General features: G+C 39.7%; 1 protein-coding gene across 1 annotated transcript in view; it reads left to right on the top strand.

Annotated features, from left to right (window-relative positions):
• LOC122801255 (serine-rich adhesin for platelets-like) overlaps positions 1–26,062 on the top strand; it is a 1,296,546-nt gene that overhangs the window by 490,668 nt on the left and 779,816 nt on the right. The gene's annotated exons all lie outside the window — the stretch shown is intronic.

The raw sequence follows: 26,062 nt of genomic DNA, 5'->3' as shown, positions 1-26,062 counted from the left end.
TGCCTGTTGTAAATGGCACATATACCAGTGGAAAAAAGTCCAGTTGCCTGGACCTTCTTCTATTAATATATGCTATGGAAACTCTATTTTTTTGTATTTTTATTTTTTTTAAATAAACTTTCAAAAACTAGAGACTTCAAAAGAATGAGACAGACGGGACAGAGAAAAATAAAAGGATAATCAGGTATGTGATGCAAAACTAGAGAAACATACCTGATCATCCTTTTATTTTGTCTGTCTTGTCTCTCTTGTATATTGAAAGTCTCCCGATTTCTTTTTTTTTTAATTAAAACAAAAAAAGAGATCTTCCTTTCTTCGTTGCTTCCTTTACACAGTACTGATTCACTGTGGAAGTGTGGGAAAGAAAGTCCCATATGCATGCACAGTACAACAGGAAAGCCCCAGGATACTGGGAAAAACATGGAAGAGAAGCATGGTGCCATTATACAGGGACATTATTTAAGAAAAGTATCTAACTTTTTTTTTAAATAATGTCTTTGTGTAATAGCAATAACCAATGGCTATGTGTGGGTAATACTGGATTTACCCACGGTTAGCTTTGTTTGGTCACTCAGGCTTCATTCTCATGACCAAACCATGCCAACCATGGGTAAATCCAGCATAACCCACACCCAGTTGTGTTTTTTTGCTCTATTAAAGGAAGATAGTGTACCACATTGCTTGATCAGAACTGGAATTTTTTAAATAACTTTATTGAATTATAAGTTAAGACATAGGCAAATATAAGTTAATAGAAAAGAAAACAAACCATATTAATATTTTCCCTTTATGTACATTATTCCTTACATATCTTTTCTTTCTTTATAACTATCATCTGTCCAGCATCACACAGTATGCTCATTTCCTGCCTTCCCTTAAACCTCATTCCTGCTTTTGTTGAATATTATTTTGCATGTATTCTTCCCACAATTTCCACTTATTTCTATATAATTTGCACCTTCCTTTTTCATTTCTTTTTTTTCTATTGCAATATTCAGTACTTCAAATATAGTGCTGACTTAGGTCTCCATTGTATAGTAATTGCTTTTTGCCAGCTAACGGTATTAAACTTGACTTAATTTGTCTATGCTATTCAGAATCTGTGTCAAGCTCAAAAGAATAATTTTCTTAGTTACAGCCATTTGTACATGCAATGTTTCTAACAAAGTTCTCAGTAGAGAATTTTTAAAAACTGCAAACTCCTTGCACTCCTAAAATGTATGTTCTCAGTTACCTCTGTCTTTCCTGTTACACCCCCAACATTTGCTTTCTACCTGAGGAAAAATTCTTTGAAGTATGTGTGGAGTATAAAAATAAAACTATACAAGATACACTCCTCTTGGTTAAAAGATGGTCTTCACACAACAAAAATCTTCAAAAAAAACAAGGCAAAAAATGACTAACATGACTGATAAAAACAAACATAAAAATTTTATTAGGTTAGTGCTTTCACGGACTTAGTCACTTCATCAGACAATACAACAAAGCACAATTATAATATATTGCAACTCATAAACATCCACCAATAAGAATGTTAAAACAATTAAACAATTAATCACCAAACCAACCTGTGAGCTTGCAAAGCAGGATTTAAAGGAATATTCCCATTCAGACCTGGTGCTGTATGTACACAAAGTGCAATAATCCATTTTAATTCCATTAGCTCTACTTGATTCACTATATCACCACCTCAAATGGCCTCAACAAATAACTGGAGAGCCAAGAAGACAACAGTATGATCCTTATACTGACCTACATGTTGTGCTAGGACATTAATTGGAGAAGAGTTCCTTATATCACCTATGTGCTCTAAAATCCACTTCTTAAAAGAGCGGTTGGTCTTACCCACATAAAAACTCGAGCACTGTCCACACTTTGCGGAATAAACCAAATCAGAGGATTTACAATCAGCATAAAATCTGGGTGTAAAAATCTTCTTGGTCATAGGATGTATAAAAATTTTATCCACAGAAATAAATTGACACGCTTTACAAGATCAGCAGGGATACATCCCTAGTCTATCAGAGCTTACATATTTATCTTGATTGTTAAACATACCATAGCAGAGCAATCTCTTCAAGTACAGATTATTCTTAAATAAATAACATGGTTTATCACCAGCGATCTCTCTGATCTGTCATAAGTGCAGGCTAATGTTTGCTAATAACATCACACACTGTTTGTACATTACTAGAGAAAGTTAGAGTAATCCTTATGCCTGCCTTACAACTTCTTAAACTTTTGCATGCTCTTCTATTCTTCACAAAACCACATTGATCCATGTCCATCAATTTTGGCATCACATTGCCATTCTTTTACCCACTATAGGTATAAACACTTCATAAGCATGGTTTAGGATTGAAATGGGCCTGTGTGAAGCTGGATCTGATGGGTCTTTACCCTCTTTAGGTATTACAGCCACTACCACTTTCTTCCAGGAAGTTGGTGTTTCTCCTTCTTTTAAAATGCTGTTAAACAAAACCTTTCAGATCTTTCAGTTTATTCTCTTGTGGCTTCCAAACATCATCAGGAATACCATCTATTCCTGGGAACTTTCCTGTTGATTGGTTATAAATCACCATTTTTATCTAAACTTCTCCAATCCTAACTGTTAGTAATTGCGCCTCATCTAGCTCTAACCTTGACATAGTTAATTCTTCCATAAACATTTCCATTTGTACCTTTTTTTGATCTCCATATTTCTCTGCTTTATACAGACTTGCATTAAATTTCCAAAATATTTGTAGTACCTCTACAGAACATCTTGTTATCTTCCTTGTTTTAGAAAACCCATTCTACTTTCTGTTCCCGGAGAAACGTGTGCTCTGGCATTATTATAGGGAAAAAAAGTTGCTTAACAGCAGTCTTTCTAAACTCATTCATATTATTGAAGTAATCCTTTATTTTCTGCTTAGCACTCTGCAATTGCTCCTCCTCTTGTTCTGTGAGATTCCCCCTGTTCTGCAATAATTTAACATTTGTCAGCCCTTCTAAATAATTCTTGTTGCTTCTTAACCATCTCTCTTTTTTTTTTATTTTTTTATTTCCACCCTATTTTAAACTCCACATTAATTTTATCCCACTCCCTACCTATATTTTGAGAAGAAATTTCTATCTGATGTTGTTCATCTTTTTTCCATTCATCACTGATGGGTTTGGTTCCAAGCCCTCGGAACCAGGTTGGCCTAATACCAAACTTACACCAACCAAAAACTCTCGAGCTAAGCTTCTACCAACAATGCCCTTCTCCCTGTTGCCTCAGATCTTGTTTGCCACATAGCCATAAAGCCGCATTTCATCCGAGCTTTCAGCTAAGTAGAAAAATCTGTCTATTTTCTTGTTTTTGTAACTTGCAATCATTAATCTTTACATTTACAGTTAGATTTACATGTTTTTCACTTCTACTTCTACCTGTTTGGTAATCTTTTAATTACCATTGGTGGTACGGCCTTCTCTCTTTACCCTTGTGGTATTCCTTGAATACCATCACTGGTATTTCTTCTCTTTTTCCCCTTTTCTGTCTAGTTGTGCGTTTTTGACTCTTTGGATAGATACTGTGTGTATTTAGACAGGTTTAGACTTAGAATAGAATTTATTTTTCCTCTGAAGTTTTTGATTGTTGTGTTTAACTTTTTCATGATGTCTGAAAAGAAGGGTACATCAGGCTTCAAGCAATGTACTTCTTGTAATGATAAACTTCCAAATAGTGACTCTCACAATGATTGTGTCTATTGCTGGGGGGTGCCCCATCTTTCGGTGCAATGTCCCTGTGTGATTTGTCAAAGTTTCAGCCAGCACACTCTGGACGAGCATAAGAATAAGTTAATACTGAAAGGCCTACTTAAGTCGCCCTTTTCAGAGGCCCTTTCTATAACAGAGGTCTCGACCCCTCTTAGGAAGGATAAGAAAAGGTCCCATTCAGTTCCCTCTTCACCCTCGGGTGACCAGAATACATCTGTGAAACCTAAAGTGCAAAAACTTTCTTTGAAGCATAAATCTGCCTCGTCTGCACTGACTTTGTCTGCTCCAGGTACTATGACTGTTTTTACATTGGTGCCAGCTTTGGCTCTGATACTGTCTCCGGCACTGACTATAGACCTTGCCTCACCTACTACTTCGGCACTGGGTGCCACTTCAGCTCAGTGCACACCTTCAATGCCTATCTCTGCAAGGAAGATTGAACCTCTCGTATTGGCTCCCAGTGCCCCTGTGGCACCAAGCTCTTTTATGATTCTGACAAGAATGGATTTGACCCCACTGCTTCCTGTCTCCAAACATGAGACATCAGTGCCAGTAGATTCCACTCCATGGACCCAATACTCTCCATCCATCAACCCGTTTCTAGGCCAAGTGTATAGCCCATTTCTAGATCGACCTAACTCTCTGTTGGGAGTATCCACTAGATCCACCAGGAGCCTTTCAGAACTTGATGTGGTGCATCAGGACCCATCCTCCTGCAGGACCTGGGTTGACTTCTCCATGGACTCCATCTTGTTCACCTCCTTTGGTTCTCCTTTTCAGAACCCCCCCCATCTCGGCACCTGTAGTGGACCTCACAGGGGCTCCAGGACTGTCCCTTTGATCCTGTGTTCCTGCTGAACCAGTCCTTCCTCAACCCCATGATTGGGTTGCAGGCTCTTCGGTTCAGGGCATGGTTCCAAGTGTCTCTCTGGTTCTGTCCTAAGTGCCGGGAGCTTTGTCTGCACCGATCCTGTTTGAAGTTCCATCCTTGGGAGCAAGTTTGGTGGAGTGGGATGTGACCCCAGTTCCAAGGTTGTCCTCCTCTGTTCCAGGCTCCCATCCCTCTTCAGGTGGACCTGCTTTCCATGTGATGGAGAGGGTGCTTGCTTCTGGAAGCATTCTGCTGACATTGGACCCCCAGATTTCTTCCCCTGAGCTACAGCTGCCACAGGCTACCTCCCCGTGACACTGGGCAGGGAAGCCGCAGGAACCCCCCTGTACAGGGTACCCACTCTTCCAAGTCCTCCTCAGAAGCTCCCACGGAAGAAGCTGTGCAAGAGGAAGCACATAGACTCCCCTGAGGAGCCTCTAACAGAGGACATGGATTTCGATGATGGTGAAGGGTCCCCACGGTCACCCCCTGATGGTGTCTCCTTCGGAGACATCCTTGAAATGCTGAAATAGAGGGGTGACTGGAAGCCCGCTAATTCTTCTTTTGAGGAGTCCATGTTCCTAAAGGCTTTCTGTGCCCATCCATCTACCTCTTGGGTGACCCTGCCTGCAGATGAGCTGGTTCAGCTGCCTGGAAGAACCCCGATTCTGTTGAGGCGATCCCTTGGAGACCTGACAAGATAGTCTGTCCACCTGAGGATAATTCACATTGGTCTAGAGGTTTACCAGTCAATGCTATGGCGGTGGCCACAAAAAAGGATCTAGCTGAAGAGAGTCCTACTGTCCACCCACCCAACAGAGATTGCCAGGTCATGGACAGATTGGGGAAGCGAGTCTTTGCATCAGCAACCTTTGCAATATGGTCCCTGAACTACTTGTCACATTTTACGAGGCTCGAAAGAGATTTGATCTCTGAACTCTCTGAAACGCTTGCAGGACAGTTGTCTGATGAGGTAAGGGACAAAGTTGCCTCGCAGCTCGCAACCCTGGAATCAATCTCCAACTCATCTATGAGGTTGCTTTGACATGTAACTGAAGGGGTGGCTAGAGATGCGGGTTCAGGCATAGTTATGAGACATCATGCCTGGAAGCGCATTTGTGACCTCGCAGATCCCTTCAAGTCTTCCTTTCTGAATGCTCCCATTGAAGCATCTTCCCTATTTGGCTCTAAGGTAAAGGACACTCTGGCCAGGTGTGAGCAGGATGCTAAGACCCTGTCTACCATAGGTCTACATTTTCCAACCCTCAACGTTCCTACTCCAGGAATCAGAGCAGCAGAAAGATGTGGCACAAAAATTCTTGGGGCCCTTTCTGTGCCACACGTGGTGATACCACCAGGGGCAGAGGGGGCAACAATTCTGGAAGATGCCCCTATCGAGGCACAGAGGGTCCACATAACCAAGGCCCTAGAGACTCCTCCTCTGGGCAGCCTTACCAGTGCTCCTGAAGAGCAGCCTGATTGCTTTTCTCTGGAAGCAGTCGGGGGTTGTTTCTCTCTGCACCAAGCTGCCTGGCACTCTGTTACCACCGATCGTTGGGAATATCTTTACCAGAGGTTACACCATTCCCCTCATTACTTATCCAAAACTTCCTGACATTCCCCCCAGTCAGAGGGAAGAAGCAGCTTCAGAAATAAAAAAGCTGTATCAAAAAAAGAGTCATCCAACTAGTCCCACCAGACCAATGTGGATCCGGATTTTACTCAAGATTCTTTTTGGTGCCAAAAAAGACAGGGGACTGGAGACCCCTTCTGGATCTCAGCAGTTTGAACAATTTGTTGCCCAAACTAAATTCCGGATGGTCACGGTTCAGTCCATTCTCCCTTTTCTAAGGAAGGGCAATTGGATGTGCTCGATAGGACTCCGGGACACATATTACCACATCAAAATGAACAAATGCTCCAGGAGTCTACTTCACTTCTGGCTAGGAGCCAATCATTACTAGTTTCATGCCCTGTTGTTTGGTGTCTCTACAGCCCCCAGAGTGTTCACAAAGTGCATGGCAGTGGTACAGCTCACTTGGGACTACAAGGATTCTGGGGGTTTCCATACTTAGACAATTGGCTCCTTACCACCCCCACCAAGCATCTTCTGGTAGCTACCCTGCAATACACCCTTACACCCTTTCTCTGGCAGAAATTTTGGGGATTACTGTGTACTGGGAGAAATCCAACCTTACTATGGCCCAGCAGATAGAATACATTGGGGCAGTCTTCGACATTCAATCCTGTCTGGTGTCACTCCCAACTCACAGACTCCAAAGATTGAGGCTTCAGCTCTGGGTGATACGCTGTCAAAACAAAGTCTCAGTGAGAGAGGTTTTTCAGGTCTTAGGATCCATGGCAGCTTCCATACCAGTAGTGTCTCTTGTGAAACTACACATGCGAATTCTCCTTTGGCTTCTTCTCTCTCAGTAGTTCCCGAATCATTACCCTCTATGTTTTCAGATTCAGATAACCAACTCTTACAAGCAGGATCTTCTTTGGTGGATGAGGCCAGACACAGAACTTTGGAGCCGCCCATTCCAGTCCCCTCAGCCCAAGACCATTGTGACAACGGATGCTTCCCTGATAGGGTGTGGGGCCATTTCCAGAGAAAGATGGTCCAAGATGCATGGTCCACTTGGAGGCCAACCTGCATATCAACATTCTAGAACTGAGAGTGGTGCTGATAGCATTGCAAGCATTCCAAATGGTTCTTCCTTCTGGAAAGATTGCAGTTCAGTCAGACAATATGTCAGTAGTCTGGTATATCAACAAGCAAGGAGGAACCAAGTCATACCCCCTGTGTTGAGAAGCCATGAGAATTTGGCAGTGGGCGATAGCTTCTAACTGCTTGCTGATAGCAACACATATCCCGGGAAACTCCAACATGATTGCAGACAAGTTGAGCAGATGCATTCTCTTGCCCCATGAGTGCTCTCAGTCCTGAAGTAGCAGCCTTGCTGTGGCCTTTTCGCCTCCCCATCCAACAGCAAATGCCGCAGCTACTTTGCCCTATTCCCCCCAAAGGGGGAGTCCCTGAGGGATGCTCTGATTCATGATTGGCCCACGGGACTTCTTTATGTCTATCCCCCATTCCTCAATTCATAAAGAAAGCTATTCAACAAGTTTGGTTCCCCTTCCTTTGGCCTCATCTGTTATACCCACTATGGATTCTGGACCCTCTTCCAGACCTCATTTCTCACCCCCAAGGGTTGAGTCACCCGAATCTATCCAGTCTCAAGCTGACAGCTCTATTTCTCCACTTCCGTTAGTTGCCAGGCAGGAAGATCTCACCTCACCTGTTCATGACACTATTCTGGCCTCTCATAAACCATCCACCAGAAGACTATATCGGGACAAAGGAAAAGATGCTCGATGCATATTTGGCTCCAGTCACAGTGGTCTTACAATATCTAAGTTTTTTGAAGATGGAGCCACAGCCTCTACCATATGAGTACATCTGGTGGCGATTTCTAATTACCATAATGGGATGAATAGTACTCCTCTCATATGACTGCATTTATGTAAAACTTTTCTCAGGGGAGTTTTTCACATTAGACCTCCAATCAGACAGCCTATAGAGCCATGGAATCTCACGTTAGTTCTACAGTCTTTGACTCAATCCCCCCTTTGAACCTGCAGCGAAATGTGACCTCAAATTCCTGCCATGGAAATCTCTTTTCTTGGTAGCCATCATGTCAGCCAGATGAATTTCAGAGTTGCAGGAATTATGCACCAAAAGACCCTACCTAATCTTCCACAAGGACAGAGTATCACTCCAGACAAATCCATCTTTTCTCCCCAAAGTTGTTTCTGACTTTTCCATCAATCAGTCTATTGACCTACTACCAGAATTTTTTCCCAAATTTTTCTAATAAAGGAGAATACTGCCTACATTTCTTGGATGTGCACAGACAATTGAGATTTTATTTTTAGACAGGACCAAAACAATATATAAGGCTGACCAACTTTTCATTTCCTTTTCTGGGCCTAGAATGGGAAATTCTGTCTCCAAGGTCACTTTATCAAAATGGCTAAGGGACTGCATATGTTTTACCTATTAATTTGCAAAAGAACCTATGCCACAGAATATTAAAGCCCATCCCACTAGATTGAGGGCAGCTTCTGTAGCCTTCCATTCCAGGGTTTCTATGGATGACATTTGTGCAGCAGCCACTTGGGCTAAACCCCACACTTTTATCAATCATTACAAATTGGATGTGGTCTCCAGAGGGAGAGCTTCCTTCGACTCAGTGGTTCTCAAGAACATTCTTTCATAAGGGCCACCCAAGGATCTCAAGGTAGCTGGGGATTTTGTCCCCTTAGTGATGAATGGAAAGAAGATTAACAACATCAGATAAAGAAGTTATGTCTTAACCATAACGTTCCATCTGTGTTGTTGATCTTCTTTCATTCATCACCTCCCACCCTCCTTCCCCTGGCAAAGGCTCCTGGGGGATGCTTTATGTCCAAGTGGTATCTTAGGGCATTTGCACAGAAATGGCCTCTGCTTTAATTGTATAACATGGGCTAACTCGATCTGAGGTAACAGGGAGAAGGGCATTGTGGGTAGAAGCTTAGCTCAAGAGTTTTTGGCTGGTGCTAACTTGGTATTAGGCAACTCGGTTCCGAGGGCTTGGAACCGAACCCATCAGTGATGAATGAAATGAGATCAGCAACACAGATGGAATATTATGGTAAGACATAACTTCTTTTTCTCTAATAACTCCTGAATAATTGCTGTTACTCATTCCTTAAATTCCTCTGTTTTTAACGGATAGGTGGGAAAGCACCAGTGTCTCATTTTTATTTCATTACCCTGCATTTTTATTTTAATTATTATTGACGTATGATCTGAAATAGTTATTGGATGCATATCAAGACTTTCAATTAAATGCACATGTTCCTGAGAAATGTAAATTCTGTCTAGTGTAGCCCAGTTTAGTATCTCGGGGAATAATATGTAAATTCACTCTAAACTCTTACTTCTGAATTCACATCTTCCATGAGAAATATTTTCATAATTTTCTTCATAAATCTACCCTTCTTTGTTATATTTTCCCTTCTGTGCCCCACAGACCCATCTTCCCTGTTGCAAATCAAATTCCACTACCCACCTATAAGTAATATTCCCTGCTGAAAACTGATTATTTCTCCCAGAATTTTCTTAAGCGCCATTATGGTAGTTTTAGGTCTGTGTAAAAACTGAAATACACCACCACAGGCTACTAAACATTATGCTCTTCAGAAAAAAAAATAAAAACTTTAATTGTTAAGACTTAAAATGAGATGTAAAGCAATAAAACAAAGCCCTTGTTGATTTTGTGTATGATAAGTGATTTCGGCTAAAAGTCTTCCTCAGATCATAAATAATCAGGTTCCTCAGGGCTAAGATAAATGAATGAAACACCAATCATGTGACTAAATCCAAGCCAACACCTTTTTTTTTAAAACCAATAAGTTCACAGCTAATCAGAGATCTTGAAGGAAACACACCTCCAAGTTGCCAAATAAAGACAATTTCCTTGAAGAAACAGCCCATTACCAGGTAAGACAGCCTTGTCAACACTAATCAGTGTTGGTGTTACTTCAGTTCTTTCTTCCCCAGTAAATACTTATGGTTAATATAACTACTTAGGGCTTGCATAAATAACATCAGTCCTTTTTGAATGAAACTTAGCAGAAGTTAGGACTTCTAAGCACTAAGGGACTCTGGCTAACAAAGTTCGCAGATGACTGCAAACTGGGAGCCATTATTGAATTCCCAAATGATGTAGATATTCTACAAAAGGGCCTTACAGAAACAGATGATTGGTGCCAGAGTCATGGGCTCAAGCTCAATGCCAAGATAATGTATAATTATCCCCTTTGGGAAAAACCATGTACCCATGAATTACCACATAAGTGGCAGTACACTGAAAGTGTGATAAGGAACATAAGTGGACAGTGGTCTCACCTTCGATAACCACATCGCCACAACAGTCAGGAAATCCTTCTATGTGGCACACCTCATCATTAAGGGCTTTTCATCCAGAAAAAAGTAGGTCATTGTCCCACTGTACACATTAGACCCATTATAGAGTACAACACCCCATTTGGTATGTACCTCACAAGACATCTACAACAACTGGAAAGACCACAGAAATACCTCACTAAAAGAATCACAAGCCTAAAGCAGATGCCCTATGCTGACCATCTAAAAAAACTCCAGCTATACTCTGTCGCATATCGCATGCTCAGAGGCGATTTCTGCTTAACATACAAGGCCATGTCAAACCCAGAGCTGTTGGACATGGTACACTTAAAGAAATCCCAATCTCTCAGAGCCACATGCTCCAGGGATTTAAACCTGGTCATCACAATGAACAAAACATGCTGGAGGGATAGCTTCCTGACCCAGAGACTCCACATACTCTGGAATAGACTGCCCATACATGTCGAGCTGAGTGCCTCTTTGGCCCTCTTCAAAGAGAACCTTGATGATTGGATGGGAGATAGAAAATTCACCCCAGGGATCACATCAATCACCCTGTTAGACAGGGGCCCAGGGAAGTAATAGCCAGGGAATTATGGCTAGGCTTGTATAGGCCCTAGGGCCGATAGCCTAGTACCAACCTATGAACCTATAATATCATCTAGTGGTTCTAATTCCATTACTGAGACAGTCATTAATTAATTTCTATTGGTTCAAACTTTCAAGCAAAATAAAGGACATAATGACATAGTGGAAATTGACTTCTTGTACTGATAAGAACAAACTTCATGGGGTTACTGGTTCAGCACCTGGTATTATTAATGGGAAAGGCACATATAGATGTCATCAGTTCCTCTTGGTGAGAACTTCCCAAAGGGCATAATTATTCAAAATCCATTGCATAAAGACAAATGTGCAGCCACTAGTTGTTATCTCAACACAGACTTTCTGTGCCATGAACCATCTTTCAACTACTAAAGGGACTTAAAGAATATCAACATCAAGGAAGTGATTTTCTTTGCTCCTCAGTGCTTAATACTTCAATTATCTCCATACAGCATCTGAGGAGCAAAGAAAATCACTCACTTAATAATGGGAAAATGAACAATAGAATAGAAAAATGGGCTAATGGTACAAAAGCTGTTCTAGCTTGGTGTGTATTTATTTCACAAAGAAGTAGATTTTGCTTTAACAACCATACCACCTGGAATGTGCCCAATCTTGTCTGGTCTTGGAAGCTAAGCAGGGTCAGGCCTGGTTAGTACTTAGATGGGAGGCCACCTGTGAATACCAGGTGCTGAACCAGTAACTCCATGGAGTTTGTTCTTATCAGCACAAGATGTCAATTTCTACTATGTCTTTCTGTCCTTTATTTTGCTTGACAGTTTGAACCAAGAGAAATTAATTAATGACTGTCTCAGTAATGAAATTAGAACCACTAGGTCTTTTAAATTTCATTAAAAAAAAAACTGATGTTATTTATACAAGCCATAAGTAGTTATATTAACCCTAAATATTTACTGGGGAAGAAAGAACTGAAGTAACACAAACATTGATTAGTGTTGAAAAGGCTGTCTTAGCCTGATATGTGCTGTTTCTTCAAGGAAATTGTCTATTTGGCAACTTGGAGGTGTGTTTCCTTCAAGGTCCTTGATTAGCTGTGAACTTATTGGTTTAAAAAAAAAAGGTATTGGCTTGGATTTAGTCACATGCTATGTGTTTCATTAATTTATCTTAGCCCTGTGGTATCTGATTCTTTATGATCTGAGGAAGGCTTTTAGACAAAAGTTCTTAAATACAAATCAACAAGGGCTTTATTTTATTTCTTTACATCTCATTTTAAGTCTTAAGAAGGTTTTTATTTTTTTCTGAAGAGCATATTTTTTAGTAGCCTGTGGTGGTGTGTTTCAGTTTTTACACAGACCTTTTGCTTAGTTTTTGAAACCACCTTTGGCAGTCACAGGAGAGTTTCTCTTTCTTGCTTATTTTAGTTTTAGGTGGAATATAAATACATGCCAGTGTAATCACTCTCCCTTGGCAGTAGCCCCTTAGTACTACATATCCACCATTATTATCTTTTTTATCCTCTTCTATCACTGTTGGAGCTCCTCTTGCAATTAGTATTCCACTGAATAACCATCATTAAAAACCTTTCTTTATCAAATTCACATGTTCTTTTCTTCCCAAATTTGTCTCCTATATCATAGCTATTTGCACTATACACTTTTAATATAGTTCACTACTACTGCTTATTTGTATACATCTGTGAGACCATTAACATTTAAAGATAATATTGAAAGTTTCATTATGTTAAAAAGTTATTATTCCCACCTTTTATTGTAACTTTAAGTATCTATTTTCAACTGTTGTGTTAAATGCACACCCTAATGTTTGGCAGGTTGAACATTCAGTTTGTCATATCCATTTGAGCCTATGTCACATCTTACAACACTTTTTGTTTTATTGAAAGCCTTCAAACAAAAAACAAATGCACCCCAATACACCCCCAAAATCTATTAACTTAATATTAACACGCAAAAGTGTATATCTTCAAATATTGAAGTTTTACCTTTCTAATGCAAACAATTGTCCCAAACTGACAGCCACACTTATAGACTTAAGTTAACCTAAAAAGAAGGTTATCCATGCTAAGACGCATGTCAATATCATTTAATTGAAATACATATTTGTCAAATATGTATTAATTGAACTCTAAACTTTGAAATTCATTTCAGCGAACCTCTGACTTTTTTCCAGGGTTAGGAAGCACTTGGCCATCACCACATCATTGCTCTTTTCCCCAATGTAGTGAAATGTCAGAGTTGGTATATATAGTTGTGGGAGTTGTGGGGGGCAACCCCCTCCCCACTAGGGTAGGTTTGATTTAGTGTGGTGTGTGTTCCAGAGTGGTAGTTCTTGAGTGAGTCCTAACCCTGGAAAAAGTCTGAGGTTCGCTGAAATGAATTTCAAAGTTTAGAGTTGGATTAATTGTTATTTGACAAATGCATATTTCGATTAAGTGATATAGACCCCTAGGAAGTATGGTACAACCTGTGCTTCTACTAAGTGATGTCTGGTTTTGTCTTCTCTTTATTGCTTTCCCAGAATGAGAAAACACTTGAATGCTTTCAGAAATACATTATCTCCTAACCATTGAAAGAAATCCATTAAAAGAAAAAAGTATTCTGTTTGTATTGCTCTTTATCAGATTGTCTTCATGGAGACATGAGAACCAGATACAAGTCTGCTTCTATAAGTATGTATGTATTTATGTATTTGGTAGAAGAGAGCTTTATTATATTGTATTCAATGTCCTTTTGTATTTATTTGCTTTTTCTTAAAACTTGTTACTAGGTAAAGCCAAGAGCCTTAATCCAGTCATTCCTCTATGCATGAATGAAAAAATGCACATCATATTTTCTTGTATCATACTCTTTTGAACTGACTTTTTTTTTTTACATTGCAGTGCCTGCATTTCTTAAAACTGATCAAGGGGAAAGAAAAAAAGAAAAAAATATATAGGGGCACCTGTTTGTTAGTATCCCCATTACAGTTGAAAATAACTGAAAAAAATTCACTTTATAGCGTGCAGATAAACTTTTGTTTTACTTACAGTTAACTCTTTCCTTCCTCTTTCCCTCTCCTAAGTGTTTCTTCAGACATTAATGACAAGAAGTAGGGCATATACTTGGGAGTCCCCTACAAGTTTAACAAAGCCAAAAAAAGTCCAATATTTCCAGGGTTTTCTTGTTCTGTCATGTTTCACAAATATAATCAATGCTTTATAATCCCACATTTATTTGTCAATTTCCAAGTTGCTGGTTTTATTCCTCTTTATCTCCATTTCCCAAATCCAGTCTCTGCTTCATTTTCAATGTACTCTCAGTTCTTCTAGTCAACTCTTGTCCTTTTTTCCATCACTCAAGCATTTTCTGTTGAAACACTGGAAATTTTTATTCTGGCACAGTTTCTCTGTAGTCTTTCTTACCAGTACAACAAGAAACAGGGTCTCTTTCTGTTTCACAGCTCACTTTTTGTTGGACAAACTTGTATTTCCTCCTTAGCATGTTTTGCATCAAAATATGATTTTTCCCTCCAGAAAAGAATATTCTGAAGATAGCTGGATGCAGCAGTTTGAATCTCATGCTTACTTCTTGACATTCCCTTATTAGTGGAATACATTTACTTCTCTTCTGCCTGGTGTACAGTGAGTAATCATTTTCCACAAACACTATGTCTCCCACTTTTACTACTTTGTCCTTTGGCCACAGTTTTGTCAGAATTAACTCCTGCTGGTAGGATTGCATCTTTACTATTAAAGGTATAGATTGCCCTCTCATGGCCAGGTTTGGAGCATACACATGATGCATCCTTTCAGTTAACAATTCCTGATGTGGAATACCAGTCCTGTTGCTTATTTGTGCTTTTATAAAATTAGTACAGTCTGTTCTTTCCAGATTCTCTGGTACAGCAGAAAATCTCTGGTTTTCCCTATATGCTCTGTCCTCTAATTCTATTATTGTTTAAACATCTCTTCTAGAGCTTGAAACATCTCTTCTTGAACAGTTTCATATTCAGCCATTGTTTTCTTCATTTTGACTTCTGATTTTTGAAGTTTTGAAGTTTTATCACCTCATCTGAATGTGTTTAAAGCTTCTCCCATTTTATCCAGCCTTTTGCTATTTGAGTTGATATACTCTATCAGTGTTTCATTTATTTTAATCAGTTCTGGGTACATTTGATGTATTTTTTCTCTAGGTTACTGGAAGTAATGTTGCAGCAAAACTGGAGCTTGCACTGCTTTTTACTGAATTGCTGCATAATGCTTCCCAGTCAGTATTTTTTTCTCACCTTTTGTAGTTGATTTTCTTTTTTGCTGGCATCCAAACAGTACACTTACTAGCCAGTTACTGAAATTTACCCCCAAAAATGAGTTAATTGGCTCTCTGTTCTAGAGCTTTCTGTTTTCACAGTGGGAGAGCTGAAAGTAAGCTGTTACTCAATTTTCTGCCATCTTGGAAGTCTCAAACAATTACTCATCTTTAGGAAATTGACTAAAAAGATATATTGGGACATCAAGTCCTTCAGAGCTTTTATGCCAGCAGGGAGATGGAGGCTAAAGCCCTGACAAGGACAATGCTAGGAAAAGAAAAATGAAGGCCCTTACCCTGCCAGCAGTAACTTTTATAAAAATAAGGGGGAGGTTGTAGAGGGGTTCCTGCAGCAGTGATAACTCAAACATCTACTGTTATGGTACATTTACTTACACAGCTGTACTATGCTTATCATAAGGATCACAACTGCAGTGGTCTTGCCTATATGGGTAGATTACCTTAGCTTAGACTGACTGCGAGGAGGAAGAAAGAAGTTCTAGGGGACTCCGATTATTTTTGGAATATGCAAAGTATTACACGGGATTCTAACACTTATGAATTAGTTTCCAAATTTGAAGTCCAGAAGGCATATACAAAGATTGACTGGCAACTGTATGAGTTCCTTTGTGAAGGAATAATCAGCTATGATGAGTACAATTACATGGTAGTGGAACATCCGGTTATACCCAGTTTATTCAGAATTCCCAAAATTCACAAAGATAACACCAATCTACCTTTTAGACTGATAGTGGTGGCTAGGGGATCAAAAACAGAACCTTTAGCAGCATTTGTAGATATTATGAACAAGAAGATACTAGATAATATGCCACACATATTAAAAGACTCATAGCACTGTTTGGATTGCCTTAGAACTTTGTTTGATACACATCTAGGGGAATTCTGGTTTGTAACTGTTGACATAATAAACTTGTTTTCAGTGATTTCCCACGATATTGGATTAGATTGGTTTGCTAAAAGCTTAGATAAGCACAGCGACATGCACCAGGTGAAGAGAGGTTTAGTGGTTGACTTGATGCAGATTGTGTTGGAAAACAACTATATTGGGTTTGAAGGAGAACTCTATAGACAATCTACCGGGGTGGCTATGGGCGCAAAATGCACGCCCATTTATGCCAACTTAGTACTGGCCAAGTGGGAAGAACAGTATGTATTGACATCTGTGTATAGATCTAGGATGAATATCTATCCGAGATTTTTGGACAACATCTTGTTCCTATGGAAAGGCACTCGCGAAGTGTTAGATGAGTTTATAAGTTATTTAAACAACACAACAACATTCTTGAAATTCACTAATAAGGTGGTTAGAAACACCATTGACTACCTGGACCTATGATTATATATCAAAGATGGGAAGATGGAATCCAATTTATTTAGGAAGAAAATGTATAGTAACTCATTTTTACATTACGACAGTTGCCATCCCTATTATGTCAAGAAAAATGTGGCCAAAGGCCAGATGATTAGGGTGTCACATATTGTAAGTGAGGACATCAGATTTTTGGAAGAACTGGAGGTATTAATTGATATGTTTGCCCAAAGGGGTTACCCTAGGGATGTACTAACCATAGTTCAACAAAACATTATTAGAAGAAGGCCTACAGATTTTAGGCCTATTCTGGCAGACAATCAAAGGGATGCAAGTAACAGCAGCATCAACAAACAGAAAGTGAGAAATATTGCAATTAGTATGGTGTTACAACACAATCCTATGGCCACTGAAGTCAAAAACATCATCCAACGGACATGGGAAAGTATACTTCCCATTGATATGCAAGACACATTAGGGAAGTTCCCCCTGTTCATTAATAGCAGGGGTTTAAATATTAAAGAACATTTAGAGAGAATACCTATGCCCACTGGTCAAAGGCTTCCTAAGATGGCCAAATGTGGTAATTGCAAAGCATGCAAATATATCAACGATGGCCCATACGTTTCCGTGGGGAATTTTAAGAGGATGTTGAAGAGTCCTGGTTATTGTAATTGTAATACCAAAATGGTCATTTACATGGCTACTTGTTTATCCTGTCCAGCCTTTTATATGGGTATGACCATAAGAAAATTGAGACAAAGAATTCTAGAGCACAATAGGGACATGAAAAACAAGAAATCAACTAACTCTTTATATAATCATACTAAAGACTGCACAAACTTTAAGAAATGTTTATGTTTTATTATAGATAGATTACATATAAAGGATAGATTACATATAAAGGATTTTGGGGGGATTATAAAACCTTGTTGGAGGTCAGGGAATGTATGTGGCATGTGCGACTAGATGCAAGTAGTGCACCTGACATTAATGACACCCTATCTTTAGCGTGTATTTTGAAACACAAGGCTGCCTGTATTTAAAATATAGAAACATCAGAGAGTTCTTTGATTTTTTCTGTGGAATTGTAGTAGGGTTACATTTATGTATGAATTTTTCAATACATTTAAAATTATTTTATTTACTGTGTTTGCTTATTTTTAACATTGTACTAATATACAATGGTTTTATTTGAGATACAATGGTACTGGAATTTTTGCACTTGTATATCATTGTGGTTTAGATACTAAAACAATTTGTTTAAGTTACTAATACAAGACAAGTTGGTTGTTTATAGAAACACAAACTTGTAAAACTAGCTTAATGGCAATGTAAGGGTTAAAATCTGATGAATGGGTAGATGGATTTATTGTTACCAATTATTTACTGATTGCATTGCTAATTGGTATGTGTATTTAATGGCTGTGATTAAATGTGGAAAACTGACTCTGAGGAAGCCCTACAAGGGTGAAAGCGCTTAGTCGGTTCTATGTTAAACTTTAAATAAAAGTCTTGGTGATTTTACTTTGGTATCACCAGTGTTTTTTTTACTTTTTACTAGTTTATTTTTTTGTTGGATTCAACAAGTTCTAGGGGATCTGTAGAATGGTGCTACCCAGACATGAAAAAAAGAGTCTGGTTTGTACTGCTTTGTATAGGTACGTAAAGATGATCAAGTTGCTGCTTCTAGAATCCACCCCTTTCCAAAATATCACAGATGAAGCCAAGATTCTTATAGAATGAGCTTTGGCCTTCCTGAAATCGACTTCTTGTGGTGGGTATAATAAAAGGTAATAGCACGTGACAATCACTTGAAAACAGTCTTTTGACATAGGTTGTCCTCTTTTCTTACCTTCATGAGACTTGATCAACTGATCAGAGTTTCTGAAGGTATAATTCTGTCAAGATAATATCTGACTTGACTTCCAAGATGGCTGGACACTGAGTAACAGTTTGTTTCGAGCTCTCCCAGTGTGAAAACAGAAACTCAACAGAGAAGGCCAGTAGACTTGTGTTTGTGTAAATTTCAGTAACTGGCTAGCAAGTGCATTGCCTGGATGCCAGGAATAAAGAAATACAAAGACCTGGAAAAAATCAGCTACAAAAAAGTGAGGAAGAAACACTGACTGGGGAAAGTTCTTCAGCTGTTTAGCAAAAACCAATGCAATCTTTAGACATGCCTTCCAATAATATACAGGAAGATATAAGACAACTGCATACAGACTTAGTTAAACTAAGCAAAACACTGGTAGAGTATATAAACACAAATTAAAAAAGTTGGGAAAAATAGAAGAATATTTAAACAAATATTCAGATGAGATGAAAAAGCTGCAAAAATCAGAGGTTCATAGGTAGGTACTAGGCTATTGGCCCTAGGGCTTATATAAGCCTAGCCAAAAAGGTACCCTGGCATTTGCCACCCAAGAAAATTATTTTCCTGTGCTCCTGTCGAGCAGAGCCACAGAAGTGATCCCTGGGGTGAATTTCCTATTTTCCATCCAATCATCAAGATTTTTCTTGAAGAGTGCTGAGGAGGAGATTTGTTTGATTTAGATAGGTAGTTTGTTCCAGAGTATGTGAAGTCTCTGGGACAGGAATCTATCCCCCAGCATGTTCTGTTTATTGTGGTGACAAGGTTTAGGTCCCTAGAGCATGTAGCTCAGCTCAGAGGGATTGGAATTTCTTTAAGAGGAGCATGTCCAACAGCTCTGGGTTTGACATAGCTTTGAATGTTAGGCAAAGATCGCCACTGAGTAGGCGATACGAGACGGCATAAAGCTAGAGTTTTTTTGAGACGGTCTGCGTAGGGCATCTGTTTGAGGCCAGTAATCCTCTTTGTAAGGTATTTCTGCGGCCTTTCCAGTTGTTGTAGATGTCTTGTGAGGTACATACCAAGAGGGGCATTGTACTCTATAATGGGTCTAATGAGTGCTGAGTAGAGGGTAACAATTACCTCTTTTTTCCCTGGATGAGAAACCTTTTGTGATGAGGTGTGCCACATAGAAGGATTTCCTGACTACTGTGGTGATGTGATTATCAAAGGAGAGACTACTGTCCACCCGTGTCCCAAGGTCTGTTATCACACTTTTGGTAGTTCATGGGTACAGAGTTTTTACCAAAAGGGATGACAATGCACATTTTTTGCATTGAGCTTGAGGCCAAGGCTTTGACACCAGGCATCTGTCTCAGTGAGGCCCTTTTGTAGGATGTCTACATCATTAGGAGTTTTGATTATGGCTCCTAGTTTGCAGTCATCTGCAAACTTCATTAGCCAAAGACCTTCTGTGTTAGCCTGTACTTCAGAGAAGTAGATACCAAACAGGAGAGGACCCAGGACTGAACCCTGTGGTACTCCACTTGTTACTGGTCTGAAGTTGGATTTGGAGTTTGCTACTTTCACAGTGTGGGTTCTGTCAGTGAGCCAGTTGGCAACCCATCTTCTGACATAGGGATTTATACCTAGTTTAATGTGTTTATCTATAATTCCAGAGTGGGGGATGGTGTTGAAAGCTATGGCAAGATCAAGATAGGCTGTGTGAACCACCTTACCCTCATCTATGGCTTTGGTGACTGTTTCAAAGAAGTCTATCCGGTTTAGGAGACATGATCTGCCTTTTACAAACCCGAACTGGGTGGGGTCCAGAGTTTGGAGATTACCAATGTCTTTGTTTATAAGTTCCATGATGATATGTTTCATGGCCTTGCAGACCAGGCTCGTCAGCCTGATAGGGTGGTAGTTCCCGGGGATCCCTCTTTGTGGAGTGGGATAACTGTTGCTGTGTGCCATTCAGTGGGCAGAAAGCCTGAGGTGAGGCTATAATTGAACATGGTACTTAGGTGGGGTGCCAGTTTATTCTGTAGTTTATGTAGAACGCAGCCTAGGATGTTGTCAGGTCCCATGGATGCTGTGTTCTTGGCTTTGGAGAGTGTGGTTTTTACCTGTGCAGCCATGATTACAGGAACTTTACATTCTTCCAGTATAGAGATGGGCCCTTTAGGGGGTGAGAGGAGGGTAAAGTTAGCACTGAACCTATCTGCCAGGATATTGACAATATCAGTTGGTTCTGTATATTTAGTGCCATTGTGCTGTAACTCAGAGCAGATCTGAGTGTTGCCATTGCGATTCTTGACATAGCTATAGAATGCTTTGTGGTTGTCTTTAGAAACAGTGGCGATTTTGTTGTAACTAGCTTTGGTGGATTTTATGAGGGATCTCAGCTTCTTACTGAGGCTGACCAGGGAGTTCCTCCAATCATGGGATTTTACTCTTTTTATTGCAGCAGTTTCTTTCTTCTGTTGTAGAGTTTGTTTATGGCAGAAGACCACCAGATTGGCTTCCTTTTTTTGTAGGATAGCATCTTGGTTCTGTTAGGGATAAGCATGGTCCATGCACTTGTGTAAGTGCTTATAAAGTGCATTTGTGTAGGATTCAGCAGTCGTACCTCTATTGTCTGTCTACATGGGTGTCGTGAAGTTTGCCACTTCTGTCTTAAGAAGTGTGAAGTTGGCTTTGGAGAAATATTTTATGGTGGCCTCCCTAATGAGGGGTGGGGCGGGGTGTGGATGTCTAGGGTGATTAGCTTGTGGTCAGATATGACCAACGAGGAATTGACCTCTGGTGTGGAACACTGGTCACCCATGGTAATGACTAGGTCTAGGATATTGCTGCCTCTGGTGGGGGTGTGGATAAGTTGATTCAAGGCATTGAAATTTATGAATTCCAGAAAACATTGTGCAAAAGAGTTGGTACATGAGTAGTTTTGCCAGTTAATGGTGGGGTAGTTGAAATTGCCCATTATTAGGGTGTTAGGTTGTACCCTAATATTTTCCAGTGTATCAGGAAATGAGGAGAGGGAATCCTGGGGCATGGTGGGGGATCTGTAGCAAGCTACAATTTGGATTGTGGTCTTGCCCAGAGTTAGTTGCACTTAGATAATCTCAGATGCATTATGCTGAGCAACTAGCCTGGAGGTGTGGATATCCTTAATGAATATGGACATGCCTCTGCCTTTAGTGTTTCGGTCTAGGTTAGGTGGCCGAAAGTGTGGTATGAATTATAGCCTAGTAATGCAGGGGTGCTCTCTGGAGCCTTGAACCAGGTCTCTGTCACTGCACAGATGTCTGTGTTCTCCATTTTAAGGAGTGCCTTGAGTGAGTGCATTTTGAGGTTTAGACTTCTAGCATTGAGTGGCATTACCCTCAGATTTTGCTTGCTTATACCTGTTAAGGTGGTGAGTTTGTCATTTGAACCTTGCCTAATAAAGGCACTATAGGGGGTGGCAAGAGCCTTAGCCAGTATCTGGAATCCCAAGGGTGCAGGTGCAGGCCATCTCTGTTAAAGCATCATGGTCTGTCGATCATGTCATCCCAGGTAGACAGATAGTGGATCCCCTTAGGATAACACCAGAAGCTTAGCCAATTGTTGAAGTCAATCATTTTGTCCTTGTACTGTGGTATAATTCTGGGTGATGGCAGGATGCTACTCAGGGCTAGGGTCATACCTGCATGGGCAACAAGTTCAGAGAGCTCCTCCATGTCTCTTTTCATGTAGTCCAGGGAGGTACATCTCAGGTCATTCACACCAACATGGACAATGACAGAGTCATATTTGTACTTGCAGAGTGACCTGAGTGCATGCATTGTGGTGGATCCTGGCATCCGACAGGCAGCTGATAGTAACTTTCTCCTTGTTTAGCCTGGTGAGTGGAACATCAGTGTGCCTGACTATAGAGTCACCTATGACTAGAGTGTTGGATACGTTGTTATGCCTTATGGGGTGTGTTTGGGTGGCACACTGAGCTTGTGGGCTATGTGTCATTTGGGTTGTGTTGGGGGGTGGAGGTTGCTTTCATTTCTGCTTTGGCGGGCAGATTTTTATTGAGAGGCTCTGTGACTGTATGTGTGTGTTTTGTGTTTCTATGTGTGTGTTTTGGTGGTGTAGGTTTTGAGGGACTATGTGATGAGTGTGGTGTGGTGCAAGTGTTTACCCTCACCTCTTGACTGTCTTGTCCAGTCTTGGGTGAAGAGAGCTTTGTTTCCAGTTTGGCTATATAAGTGCATCTCTCACAGGTTGTAGTGTTGGGTGGTAGGAGGAGAGGGTTGTCTGTGTACATGAGGAAATTACTGCATTGCCCCAGGATGCCCAGATTCATCAGGTAGACAGGAGAAAACACTGGGAGCTGACACACAGACATGCCTGGATAGGTGCTTATTTATTAAGTACTAAAAACTGTTTTCTTCTAGACAAGTGAGGAAAGTTAAGTGCTGTAGTAATTTGTAGCTTATTTAGTGCTTACAATTGAGTTGGTGGTGGTGCTGCGGTAGCATTGTCACCTCACAGTAAGACGCTGACCGGTTCGACTCTCAGCTAGAGCGTCTTCTGCGTGGAGACGTGTGAATGGGCGTACCTTCATTGAAGGTTGTGCATCAGGGCTGGCAACTCGGCACATAAAAATCAACTGCCAATCATTAGCATACTGGAGTTGAGCTGTGGCGACCCTTAACCGGGAAAAGCCGAAAGACACAACACAACAACAACGAGTTCTGAATAAGTGCTGAGCTCAAAAAAAAAAAAACAGATTTGAGTGCTAAAACTAAAAAACTGGCTAGTTCTAAGGGAAAATTTGAAGAGCAGACTTTATGGCACCAGGAATATTTTAACCCTATCTAAGTGGTGATGCATAAAGTGTATTTTTTTTTAATAGCAAATGGGCAAACTGATTTAAACAAATTAACCAATAAAAAGCTAAAAACTGAGCACCGTTCCAGCAGTCTTCGATCAGACAAGTTCTAACTGCACAGTCCTGCCACTAGGGAGGTTGAAGTGAAGAAAAGGCTGACTAAATGAGACTGCTCAGGAAGAGATGTTTCAAAACTTATAATAGAATTAGAGGACAGAGCATGTTGGGAAAACCTGAGATTTTCAGCTATACCAGAGAAGCTGGAAGAAACGGACTGCATTAATTTTATGAAACCGCAAATAAGCAACTGGACTGGTATTCCACAGCAGGAGTTGTCAGTCTAAAGCTGCAATCCTACCAGCAGAAGGAGTTGATTCTGACAAAGCTGTGGCAGAAGGGCAAAATACTAAAAGCGGGAGACAGCAGAGTGTTTGTGGAAAATTATTACTGACTGTACACCAGGCAGAAGAGGAGTAAATTCATTCCACTATTCAGGGAATGATGAGACATGGGTGTGAGATTCAAACTGCTGTATCCAGCTGTCTTTAAAGTATTCTTCTCTGGAGGGACAACATTTTTTTTTTGATGAAGTACATGATAAGGAGAAAATACAGAAGTTTGTCCAACAAAAAGTGAGCTGTGAAACAGAAGACCACAGAGAGACTATACCTGCAAAACCTTTTCCAGTATTTCAATGGAAAATTTTGGAGAGAAGGAAGGAAGCACGAGAGTTGACTAGAAGAATTGAAGGTACATTGGAAATGAATCAGAGACAGTATTTGGGTAATGGAGAAGAACAGTAATAAAACCAGTAACTCAATGTGGGATCACAATGCAATAAATATATTTGTGAATTATGACAGAACAAGAAAATCTGGAAAAATTAGACTTATTCAAAATTTCTTGGATTTGTGGGGGACTCTAAAGTATATGGACTACTTCATGTCATTAATGTTCATAAAATACTGTGGGGAGTGGAATAGAGGGGTGAAGGCTAACTGCAAGTAAAGAAAACACTTTAATTTCATAATAGTACTGTATTTGCAGTGTATGTTTTTCTTTGCATGCTATTTTTTAAGTTTAATGGAGATTGTAAACAGGTGCTGTTTTTTTCTCCCCTCTAATCTCTTTCTTCTTGTACCATTTTGAAAAATATAGGCAATGCAATGTAAAAAAAAAAGCCTGGTTAAAAAGGTATGTCAAAGTTAACATTAATTTAATATCTTTTTTTCATTCTTGCATGGGGAAATGACTGTATTAAAGATCTTAGATTGATTAGTTTTAAGAGAGATCAAGTAAATGAAAAAAAACGTATTTAATATTATGAGGCTTTTTTCTAGCAAATGAATGTATACCTAGTACCAAATCTATATCTGGTCTTCATGTTTCCATGGAAACAAGCTGATAAAGATAAATTGGGTGTCTGGTTCTCATGTCTCCATGGAGACAATCTGATAAAGAGAAACTGGAGACAGTCTGGTGGAAGGGGATTGTCTGAGGGAAAAGAAAAAAAAAAGAGAAATTGTTTAGGCCATGATGTTCTCTGAAAGCAGTCAGGAGTTTTCCCAGCTGGGAGGGCTTTAAAGAAAAGACAAAATCAATTAGACTTGAAGTAAAGTTTTTTCAGTTTTTTTTAAATACAGTGGGGATAGAAATATAAACAGGTGCTTTTGTTTTTTTTTCTCCTTTCACTCTTTTTCTTTGTTCAGTTTTAAGAAATGTAGGCACTGCAATTTAAAAAGGGGGGAGAAGTGGGGGAGAGTGTAAAGGTCTGGTTAAGAGAGTATGACAAAAGAAAAATCAGTGTGCTTTTTTCCATGCTTACATAGGGAAATGACTGGGTTAAGACCCTAGGCATTACACAGTCACAAGTTTATTGCAAAGCTTGTAAATGATAAAGAATATTGAATATTTGAGGATTTTTTTCTGGTAAACAAGGTACCCTTAGCAGTTTTGTCTCTGGTTTGCATGTCACTAGAAGACAATTTGATAAAGAGAAATGACTTGGAGAAAGTGTTTACCGAAAGCATTCAAGTGCTCTCTGAGCTGGGAGAGCTATAAAGATAAACAAAATCAAATAGCAGTTACTAATAGTACAGACTGTACCATGCATCTTAGCATGACTAACCTTTCTTTTTGGTTAACACTAGCCTTTCTCTGTGGCTATCAGCTTAGACTTTTGTTCTTATTAGGAAGCAAAAACTTCAGTATTTGAAGATGTACATAATTTTATGTGTAATTATTAAGTAAATAGATTTTAGGGTTTTTTTTGGGGGGGTTGTTTATTCTGTTTGAGGGCTTTAAAAAAACTCAAACGTTGTGTAAGATGTGGCATAGGCTCAAATGGATATGACAAGAAACAACTGCATAAAAGACCAATCTGCCAAACATTATATGCACTCAACATAAAAGTTGGAACTAGACATTTAACAAAAAAAGCAGTTATAAATAAAAGGTTGTAATAACTATATAAGAAAATGATGCTTTCTGTAATGTCTTTCAGTCTGAATGGTCTTACAGATAAATATAAAAAAGAAAAAGTAGTGAACTATATTAAAAAATGTAGAGTGCAATAGCTATGCTACCAGA

Source organism: Protopterus annectens, chromosome 4.part1 (genome assembly GCF_019279795.1).
Source record: "Protopterus annectens isolate FY-2018-M chromosome 4.part1, PAN1.0, whole genome shotgun sequence".
Classification (NCBI taxonomy): Eukaryota; Metazoa; Chordata; order Ceratodontiformes; family Protopteridae; genus Protopterus; species Protopterus annectens.
Note: the sequence above shows the minus strand (reverse complement) of the source record. Positions and strands in the feature narration are given on the sequence as shown.